The sequence below is a fragment of the Musca vetustissima genome, unplaced genomic scaffold (genome assembly GCF_032173495.1).
Source record: "Musca vetustissima isolate MV318-11 ecotype Yass unplaced genomic scaffold, APGP_CSIRO_Mvet_v1 utg38550, whole genome shotgun sequence".
Lineage (NCBI taxonomy): Eukaryota > Metazoa > Arthropoda > Insecta > Diptera > Muscidae > Musca > Musca vetustissima.
Genome location: NW_026882651.1, coordinates 30,188 through 42,336, shown reverse-complemented (window position 1 = coordinate 42,336; position 12,149 = coordinate 30,188). Strand labels below are relative to the sequence as shown.

The following is a 12,149-nucleotide window of genomic DNA, read 5'->3' as shown; positions in this document are numbered from 1 at the left end:
CTTTCTTTCTTTCTTTCTTTCTTTCTTTCTTTCTTTCTTTCTTTCTTTCTTTCTTTCTTTCTTTCTTTCTTTCTTTCTTCAAATGGAAATGCTCCAGAACCTACCGAAGCTACATCTACAAGACCCCGAAACAAATTGGGTCAGTATAACAAAATAATACAAGACATGAAATTTTTATTATGTAAATTGTATGAAGAGTGTAGAACAATTTCCGAGACTGCAAATTTAACCTGCATAAAAATAAATTCAGCACAAGCATTAATAAGAAGATACAAAAATAAATTCTGGAAGGAAAATACGCGTGGAGGAAATAGAACTAAATTTTTGACACCACAAGTTTTAAGTCTGATCGAGTTCTATCTAGAAAGTCAACCTGGAATTACCCTCAAAGCCATAAAAACTAAACTGTTGAGAGAAAATGATATAAATATTTCAACAAGCTCCATAGAAAAATGGATTACGGAAATTAAAAATTACGTTGAAGATGGCCTCTAGTGAAATAGAACGAATGAATGTCTCCAGAACATTAGGCTTGAGACAAAAATATGCTCAAGACTTTACAAAATGGATACCCCAACAACGATCAATGAATATTGGGGATACCCCAATCACACAATCATTTCTAATTCCAGTGTCAATGCAGACAGAATTAAATTATTTATAGAAAGTCTTTTGGAGGAAATCAATCCAGAGTTGGAAAATTCGTTCTTGATAATGGATAACGCTCAAATACACAAGCGACATGACATAAAAAATTTGATCGAATCCAAAAGATGTAACCTTAAATTCTTACCGCATTTTTAAAAATAAAATTATGTACAAGATCTGAGCTGTGTGACGTTTCAATGAAACATAACATTGTTGATGTAATCGAGCGAAGTATTCAACAGCTTACTCGGCAAGATAATTCTAACTACGTTATGGACATGCAAGTCGGGAACCTCTTCATTAAGATAAGCAGTTACCTTGTCAAGAAATACCCCAGTTTGTATTACTATTTTTTTAGTTTTATTTAGTAAAGATATAAAATAAAATCACAACGAATTAAAGTATATTTATGTTAATTACATAGCCATACAACTATATTTGTTAATATTCTTTGATTTAATTTTCAAATATTGATTTAAAATTATTGGAAATATTATATTTCCTTGGATAAGAATAAAGGTTTCATTTAATTTGGAAAAAGTTTCATTCTATTTGTAAAAGGTTTCATTTCAATTGGAAAAGGTTTCATTTAATTTGGAAAAGGTTTCATTTCAATTGGAAAAGGTTTCATTTAATTTGGAAAAGGTTTCATTTAATTTGGAAAAGGTTTCATTTAATTTGGAAAAGGTTTCATTTAATTTGGAAAAGGTTTCATTTAATTTGGAAAAGGTTTCATTTAATCTGAAAATGTTATATATATATATATATATATGTAATCTCTATGAATATAGAATATTATCATTAGTTTAAATACATTTTTGACAATTAGTGTTGCCTTTTCATAGAAATATTATTTATATTTTTTATAAACATATATTCGAATTTAACACGTGTACAGATGATCTATATTAAAATAAAGCGTTGTTTTATAACTAAATCTTCCAGCCATATTCCATTGGAAGAATTTTACTTTTTTATTCACTATTTTGGGAGCATTGAACGAGTTGTTTTATAGCTATAATTTAAATCAAACAATTAACATCAATAGCAATAATTAACAGATTATCGTAAATGAAAAAAAAAATAATATTTTGCAACAAAGTTTTTCAATATTAATTGCCGAAGAGAATATAATACAAATCCAAAAGGCGACTTCGAATGTGATTTATCAGCCCTTTTAAAGATAGCAACGTAATATTATAGGAGAATACAGCAATGTTCAATTACAAAAAAATTAATACAGCACATGGCATTCAGTACACAACATATTGATATAGTTTCCTTCGATTTTAAGTTAATGATGCACCAAACTCCTCAAGTTTGTCAGTTTGACATGAAATTTTGCAGAACGTACAAAATTGAGCATAGAATGACGTAATTGCCTTTTATAGAAGTGCGGACATAGCCCATATATATTTCCGACAGACTTCGTGTTAATTGAGCTCCAAATATTCAATAGGTGTCCGATTGATGCTTTAAATTAATTTACATAACTTTGTCTCATTGTCACAAATGAATGTCATCTTTATGTGTAAAGATTTAGATAAAAAAATTACAAAATTTAGTTCACCAAATTTCATATTAATGGCCCTTAAAAAATGCGACGTGTGTTAGAATATACCTATAGTATCATACAGGAGAGTTAAAAGTCGGCCGGTCCGACTTACTGGTTTTACTGGTGAGCCTTCGTTTAAAATGGCGTGGACTTAATTTAGTCGATTTTATGATGGGAGCAGAATTTTAAATCCACGGAAGAGTAGGGGAGACTGGGGCACCTTCGGCACTTTTTTTTTAGAGCTCTATATCTCAGTACATATTCAACATATATAAAAACTATATGGCTGATTATTGTCCTCTGACACTTAATTATGAAAAATAGTACCAAAAAGATATATAAAAATAGTATTAGTTAAAAAATTTTACAGTTTTGTAAAAAAAGTCAAATTCGCCGAATGTGCCCCAACCCGGGGTAGCTTCGGCATTTGATGGGGCACATTCGGCACCATAGTCATAGCCGGGTAATTGTCATCGCTATCAGTCTGGTTGAAATTCTGATTATCTAAAGGCTCTATTTGGTTTTGATACGCCACACAATGTTTGAATTATAGGGCTTTATTTTCTAGCGGCGGACGTTTACATCTCAAGGTCGCACACACCATCAGAAATAGGGGTTTTCTATCGCATTTTCGTCAATATAAGCACGTTTGATCTTAAATATGCAATTTCGAGCCATATTAAAGGATTAGTTTTAAAGACAAACTCAAAAACATTTTAAGGAAATAATATTGCACAACCTGTATATGGCCGAATGTGCCCCAATTTAAAATGCCGAATGTGCCCCGAATGTACTTATTATAGTTTTTTTAATTTTTTTCGATCAGTTTTGTAAAAATATTATATTTTTAAATATTTCTATAATAATACACATCGTAGTTAACCACTTTTTAATAATATTGTCTTAAAAATTTAAAAAGTTTTATACCCGAAATACTTACGAAATGGAATTGAAATATTACAGAAACATCTATAAAAATACAAAAACCTATGTATCTAAATAAGCTTATTAGCTAGAAATTTCAAACTTTGTGTAAGTTATTTATTTCGATATTCGATACCTATGTATCGAAACTAGTGATGTACGGTGAGAGCTTCATATCGAAAACGCGATTGCCGAAGGTGCCCCGATGCCGAAGGTGCCCCAGTCTCCCCTACCTATTGTAACCGATCAAAGGACCAAAGAAATTCAAAAATTCTGTTCGAATTATTTTAAAACTGGGTTATTTATTAATGAATATTTGTAATTTAAATTTGTGTTATAGGGAGTATTTTAAGATATTTGCAATTAACTATTGACGTGACTATCAGAACCATTAGCCCTTCGCAGTTATAAAAGTGTAGCTATTCTATTGTTATCATTTAATTGTGCGAATCGGTTTGACCGTCATAGACGTTCGCTTCAATCGGGCGGAAAATGTCATTTGGGTATATTTTTGTTGTGATATTAGTGAGTGCGTGGCTTTACTGGTTGTGGACACGGCGAAAGTTTTATGTCTTAATGTTTAAAGTACCAGGATGGATGGGTTATCCCCTTTTGGGCTTGGCTCTGGAATTGGTTAAGCAAGGTTTGTGTGAGTTTGTGTTATATGTGTAATATGGAGGAGTTACTATATAATAATGATTTGTGGAAGTCGATACTAGATGCTTTAAATATAATCGAAATATTACGATTTGTTATAACATACATTTGGGTATGAAAGTTTTTTTGTAAAGAAGCTATAAATAGCTTCTGAGGAGAATATCCTCAAGTCGTGTTTTCGCAGGATAAAAGATTTCTGGTGGAATTTTTATTCGCCATATTGAGGTTTTGTTTTTGTTCTTCGGTTGAAACCTGCAACTAAAACCTTCAATAACCTAAAATGGGGCGGTATGGGAACTTGCTATAGCTCCTGTCGATCTGCAATGAATACTTCTATGTGAATTTATACTTATATATTTTATAGGACTAATTATAGGACTAATACTTGGATGTGATACACACACAGTGAGTCATTTGGCCCATTTAGGTATTTATGGATGCTTACTTATCCGGTATTGCTTGTAATCGAACCGGATATTATACGTGATATATTAACATCGCCCTGTTGTACGAATAAAAGTGTCTTCTATAAACCGATTCACAAAGTTGTTGGAGAAGGTCTTTTTTCTTCCAATGGTAACTAAGAAAAAAATTAAATCTACAACAAATATATATTAATCTGAATACAAATTAAGATCCGAAATGGAGCGTCCATAGGAAGCATTTGAATCCTGCCTTTGGGTTTAAACTGTTACAGAGTTTTATGCCGATCTTTAATGAGGAGGTGAATAAGCTTGTAAACCGATTCAAAGAAATCAATGAATGTCCGGATGTGATAACATTGTTAAAAGATTTTACATTGAATATTGCCATAAGTGAGTTAAAGTTCACCTTTTAATTCGTTTTCAATTAAAGGTTTATTGTACTTGCAGAAACAACATTGGGAGTTGATGTGGCCCAAGAGTTTGGAAATAGATCCAATAGTGGTAAAATCAAAGGCTTTCAGTGGTATGACAAAATTCGTTAGTTTTTTCTACAGAAATGCATAATTTCTGCAATTTTTCTTAGTCTTATGGATAATGGAGCTCAAATGGTGTTTAATCCATGGTTGGCTAATAATTTGATTCGACGGTTGTCGGGTGTGCACGAACCATTCCACACCTGCATAACAGAAAACCGCAAGTTCATTAGAAAGGTGAGTACAAATATATGTTTTTTCGCCCGAAATTATTTCAAGAAGATGCCAACTAATTGATTTTACAGCTCATAAACAACAAATTAAATGAAAACGGCCGATCTCATTTGATACAAAACGAATCTAAGAATTGTAATATTTTTATTGATCAAGCCATTGAACTTTTGAGAAGGAATATCTTTACGGAACAGGATGTGGAAGACGAATCAAAGACAATTGTTTTTGGGGTAATTTATACTCTATCATGCATAAGTCAATTCCATTCAATTATTAATGTTATATTTTGTGTGAAGGCTTTCGAGACGACGGCTAATGCAATTGGATATGTTCTTATTTTGCTGGCAATGTTCCCCGAATATCAACAAAAAGTCTACGAGGAACTATTGACCATATTTCCAGATATAGGAGATTTTGATGTAACATATGCAAATATTCAAGATATGACCTATATGGATATGGTTATCAATGAATCTATGCGTTTACTGACTCCAGTACCTTTTGTAGGACGTCAGAATTCACAAGATATCGAGCTATCAAACGGAATAGTTGTACCGGCTGGAGTACAATTTTTTATTAACATTTATACCATGCATCGACGTAAGGATTTGTGGGGACCCAAAGCTGACGTAGTTTTATCCTGATCATTTTTTGCCTTGTAACATGGAAGGCAAACATCCGTATGCATTTATTCCCTTTACAAAGGGAATTCGGACCTGTATAGGTAAGATCACAAGAATGTCGGTAACTAACTTTTATATTTATAAGCATTACATTTTATTTTTAACGCAGGAGGGAAATATGGTCTTATGTCTACGAAAGTTACCTTGGCCAAGTTATTGCGGAATTTCAAGTTTACCACCGATTTCCAATATGCTGATTTAGAGTTTAATTATGCAATTGTGCTGCATCTAAAGCATGTTCCCGTTTTACGGATAGAAAAAAGATAAATATCGAAAATTACTAAATATCGTTCTACGAGGGTGTGCAGTTCTGAATTTTTGAATCTACTGTTATCTATTGTAAATAAAGTGGTATACAAAATATTTATTTGAACATGTGCAAAAGGTTTTATACACGTCTTAATTATGTCGTAAGGTTATTAACCCATTGTGTTGCCCAAGAGTTTGAACGCCGCTAGACTCAACTATACCAATCGCCATATCTCGACTAGATGAGTCGATCTAGACATGTGTGCCCGTCCATTGAAGACACACTACAGGCATGTAGGTTCATTATCAAAACCAAAAAGTATCCCTATTGGATTTGACAATGAACCGTTACTAGTTAAGCGACAAAATGGTCCAAACACTTTTTTATGTATTTCTGAGGTCACAATTATGATTTGAACATCAAAGGGACCGAGACATTTGTGTGATAGATTTATGAAAGAATGCTTTTTAAAGTTTGAAAGATGCTATTGAAGCCTTCACCGCCCACGAATAAAGGAATATCACAAATATGCGATGTTAAGAACTCATTACTTTATATCGAGAATTAAAGATGTTTCAGGACGTATGCAACATGTTACGGACAAACAAGCTGATCATATAACAAACACATTTTTTCTACAAATATAAGACTTGATTTGAAATACAGATTATTTTTTAATATACATAAAATATATATAAGCAATATATTAAGAGTAATGAAGTTGAATATTTGTGTGACCTTTTTTACGAGTAGTATTGTCATTCCATATATTCTTAATAATGATATATGAGTTTAACATGCGTATAAATGATATATTTTAAAATAAAACATTGTTTTTTAAGTAATCATGTACTCATATTATATTTAAAGAAGAAACAAATTCACATTTTTCATTCCGCACCGAATTCCGATTTGCACGAAATTTGGCATTGTATACTGAATTAAATCTAAAATGATGTGTGTTAAATTTCGTCAAAATCGGTTCAGATTTAGCTTCCATATATATTTTCGTCCGATTTAATATAAACGGTACACCATAGTCCCTATGTATGTTTCCATTTCAACGAAATTTGGCATAGCGTACTTAATTAAATCTAGAATGATATGTGTTAAAATCGGTTCATATTTAGATATAGCTCTCATATATATATTCTTCCAATTTTATGATAATTGTGCACTAAAGACCCAAAGTTTGTACAATTAACACACAATTTTGTACAATGTACTGAAGTTAATATAAATTAATCTCTGACACGGTTGGTTGTAATCGGTTCAGATTTAGATATACTTACTTACTTAGCTGGCTTGTTACAGAACGTTTGTTCCATAAGCCGAGCTTAAAAAAGATTTTCAAGCGCGTCGGTCTTGTGCGCAAGTCCACCAATTTGGAAGACCACGTTCCAAGATGTTGTTTTCTACTTGGTCTTTCCGTCTAATTCGTGGCCTTCCCCTTCAACGGGAACCATCAGTAGGCTCATTTTTATATGCCTTTTGAGCTGGGGCATTTTCATTCATCCGCACAACATGGCCTAGCCACCGTAGTAGCTGCAGCTCAATACGACTGACTATGTCGATGTCCGCGTATAAATTGTAAAGCTCGTGGTTCATTCGACGCCGATATTCACCGTCGACGCAGATCGGCCCGTAGATCTTTCGGAGAATTTTTCTCTCAAACACCCCAAGAGCTGCCTCATCTGCTTGCGCAAGTACCCATGCTTCTGATCCATATAATAGCACGGGTAGTATCAGCGTCTTGTAAAGTGTGAGTTTGGTCTGGCGGGAGGTGGCCTTGTTTCTAAACTGCTTACTTAGACCATAGCAGCATCTGTTGGCCATCACAATCCTTCTCCGAATTTCAAAACTGATGTCATTCGTTTTATTTATGGCGGTACCAAGGTATATAAAGTCTTTAGCTACCCCGAAGCTGTAGTTCTCAAGTTCCACAGTTGGGTTTGGTCTGGCGGGAGGTGGCCTTGTTTCTAAACTGCTTACTTAGACCATAGTAGCATCTGTTGGCCATCACAATCCTTCTCCGAATTTCAAAACTGATGTCATTCGTTTTATTTATGGCGGTACCAAGGTATATAAAGTCTTTAACTACCTCGAAGCTGTAGTTTTCAAGTTCCACAGTTGGTCCGAGTCTACTGGACGTCTTGCGCGTTGATACCATCAGCTTGGTCTTCTCACCGTTTACTGCCAGACCCACTTTGGCAGACTCCTTTTCAATTTGTTCAAAGGTGGCTGTTACCGCTCGCAATGTTCGACCCATTATATCGATGTCATCGGCGTAGGCGAGTAACTGATGTTGTTTGGTGTACAGAGTGCCATTTCTGTTCACCTTTGCGTCTCGTATGACCTTTTCCAGCGGGATTTTAAAAAGATCACACGGCAAACTGTCACCTTGTCTGAATCCTCGTTCGGTATTGAAGGGCTCCGATAGGTCCTTTCCTACTTTAACTGCTGACCTTGTGCCACTTAAAGTTATCCTGCATAGCCTTATTAATTTTGCAGGAATGCCGAACGCAGACATGGCTTTAAACACCTCTGAACGGATTGGGCTGGCGAATGCGGCTATAAGTCGACAAATAGGTGGTATGTGTCGATGTGTTTTTCATGGGTATTTTCCAGGATTTGGCGCAGAGTGAAAATCTGGTCAATGGTGGATTTGCCAGGTCTGAAGCCGCATTGGTATGGTCCGATGATGTCATTGACCATTGGCATCAATGGTTTACACAGCACACTGGATAGTACTTTATATGCGATGGGAAGGAGACTTATTCCTCTATAGTTGGCACATATTGTCTTGTCTCCTTTTTGTGCACGGGACACAGGATGCTGAGGTTCCAATCATTGGGCATGCATTCATCTAGCCAAATTGTGTTAATCAGCTGGTGCATGCTCCTGACCAGCATCTGGCCACCAGTCTTGAATAGTTCGGCTGGTAACCCATCGGCTCCTGCAGCTTTGTTGTTCTTGAGGCGATTAATTGCTTTTATGACCTCATCTTGGCTAGGTGGTATACACTCTATACCATCATCTCTTATTGGTTCTGGGGTATCATCTTCATAGCCATTATTTGATACTAGAAGCTTTTCGAAATTCTCCTTCCAGATCCTCAACACGCTGTCTGTATCTGTCACCAGGTTTCCTTCTTCATCTCTACAGGAGGATGTGCCCGCACCAAAGCCTTCGGTTTGGTGTTTTACTCGTTGGTAAAATTTCCGGACTTTATTCTGACTCCTGTACATCTCGATTTGCTCACGCTCACGTTTTCTTGTTCTATCTTCTTTTTTCTGAAAATACGTTTCTCCTCTCTCCTTTTCTCCCGGTAGTTCTTCATCACGTTACGTGTTGCTACTGTCTGCAGGGTTGCCCTATACGCTGCGTTTTTCACGTCAGTAGCATTACGACACTCCTGATCGTACCATGGGTTTCTTTGTGGTGGTTTTTGGTACCCAATTGTTCCTTTTGCTGCAGAATTTCCTAGCAGAATTTTAATGTCATGGCCAGGGCAACGGTCATATGCTGTTTCTAGGCGCTCGTAAAATATGTCTTTGGGCTGTTCATCTTTATCTTCGGTCGGAGCATGGGCGCAAGTTAGACTGATGTAAAAGAACTTCGCTTTTATACGGATTATAGCAATTCGCTCATCTACTGGAGTGAATCTGGAGACAAGGTCTTTTATGCTCCTGTTAACCATAAATCCGCAGCCAAATTCATGTCTCGTTTCATGGCAGCTATAATACAGGGCGAATCGTCTGATGTACTTACGCCTGTCCCTTTCCATCGCATTTCCTGTAAGGCAATAATATCGGCTTTGTACTTCTTGAGTATATCCGATTTTAGGTAAATGGTGCACCAAACTCTTAATGCTTGTCCAATTGACACAAAATTTTGCATAACGTATCAAATTGAGACTAGCATTTTGTTGAGATTGGGTGTCAGATTGTGATAAAATTTTAAACAGTGCACTATAGGTAATTTGGATAGTTTTTTAGGCAAAAAGTCTTTGTTTTCAATTTTGTGTGTATTAAGTAGATTTACATAAATTTGTCCCATTGTACAAAAACCACTCTAAATCTGCCAGAATTAATTGAAAGTTAGCATAGGTTGCATGTAACATGTGTATGGATTGATTTTAGTCAGTTCACTTATAAATAACGATCAGATATTCATGTCAATGTTCTATTGAAAAGACGACATCTGTTAGGATGCATATGTTGAATATACCCAAAGTGGTGAAGGCTAGCACATATCACGATTTTACTACATTCCTTACTGGTTTGTTATCGCTTTAAAGCAAACAAAAACTTAAAATATAATTAACTCCAAAGTGCAACGCACATCAACATCATGCGTTGGTTTTAAGTTCCCTTGTGGTGGCTGTATTTTAAATAAAAACGACTCGACGGATGGCTCAACGGTTATGCTTATGTTTTCAGTTGGGAAAAATAAATCCATTTTATGGCAGATGGCTGTACTGATTTCTCGTAAAGTATCGATAAACCAATTTTATGCTCCTTGAAAGGATGACATTTCGCAGTAAAAAACTTATTTTGTTTTCTTTTGTTGGGTGCATTCAGTTGTGAGTTACAGGGTGTTAAATGGAAGTGAACAAAGAGAAAATTCGGTACATTTTACAGTTTTTCTATGACAAAGGCGAAATTCTGTTCAGGAATTTTTGATGTTAAGAATGCACTTTGCACAGGTCGCCGAAAATGTCGATAAAATCGGAGAAATGTTCGAAGTTGACCGGCATGTTAGCAGTCGTAACATCGCTGTTTTAAACCGTTTGCACAAAAAAGGATTTTGCTAGTTTTTCTGTTTGCTTTAGACATGCATATCAATTTCCTTCATTTAATTATTTCCTTCTCTTCTTAGTTCAATAGTTCATTAATGTCAGATAGTCAGTAAGTTAATTGAGTCAATGAACGGGAACTATTTTATCGAAATGAAATATATGAATGAAAGAATACATTTGATCTAATTCATTACGCAACGAGCTAAGTATCACGGTTTTCTGTAGGATAATTTGCTAGAGGAATATTTGAAATATTTTTTATTTTACTGTAATTTAGTATTTCGAGTCTTCCGTGAAGTTCGGCAATCTAGTTCCCGTATTGGTTTGAAATTTGTTGATTCGCAAAAGGTTATATTTAGTTCAGTCGTTTATTGATAAACGGAAGTTGATTCGGTCAATGAACGGGAAGATCTAGATGAATGCTGAATTTGGAACAGCACATTTTTAAAAATAATTCCAACATGTCGCTTTAGTTTTTAGGGATAAAGATTCAGAGAGCTATTTTCTTTCCTCTTCAAAACCATATTCCAAGTGCATTGATTGTATCGAAACGTTAATCCCCTAAAAATTCCTAGATCCCTAACCAAAAATCCCCTAAACTGGTATTAAAGAAAAATAAATTATATCGTTTAAGAAAACTACATTAACTTCTCTCTCCTTGTCCTACGAAATGAATTCTTGTGATGACTTTTAAGTACCAATTTAAAGGTGGACCAATTTTATTGAATTCACTGTCTACTTCTTCTGGAGTTAACCCTTTCAGTGTCAATAAAAATTTTTGTCGGAATTAAATTCTAAAATTTTGTATTTAAAATCATATAAAGGGGCAAAGTTTATAGCAACGGTCATTTTAACCCTCGGCCTGTTTCGTCTGTCTTTCAGCAAAAATAACCAGTAAGGAAAGTAGTAAAGTCGGACGGGGCCGACTATATGATACCCTTCACCACTATGGGTATATTAAACAGGACTATTAGCATGAAATTGGATGAAATAAAATATGTGATATTTATCTAAATGTGAATCTACGTAGATCTATCCATAAAGTATGTAAATCGACTTCAAACAAATATAAATGGGTCATCCGTTGGGCTATGTCTGTACTTCTAGAAAACGCAACTACATAATTCTATGCTCAATTTTGTACGTTGTGCAAAATTTGATGTCAAACTGACTAACATGAGGAGTTTGATGCCCAACTTACTTGAAATCGGGCGAAAATATATATGGAAGCTCTATCCAAATATTAAGCGATTTCAAAGAAACTTGTCACAGGATAGGTTATACTAATTTCAGAACGTTTTGTTCCTATTGGTTCCTTGGTGCGTCAATTAATTAAAATCAATCTATAATAAAAGGGAGCTATATCTAAATCTGGACCGATTTTCACGAAACAACGCAGACATCACTCTAGGCTCAATTCAGTACGTTATGCCAAATGTTGTGCAAAACGAAAGATATATAGGGACTTAGGTGCAACATTTAAATGAAATCGGACGAAA

The 12,149-nt window shown here is 34.9% G+C and overlaps 1 pseudogene; it reads left to right on the top strand.

Moving 5' to 3' along the window:
- Window positions 1-3,619: 3,619 nt before the first annotated feature.
- LOC133329259 (probable cytochrome P450 313a4) lies at window positions 3,620-5,866 on the top strand (annotated as a pseudogene).
- Window positions 5,867-12,149: the final 6,283 nt, after the last annotated feature.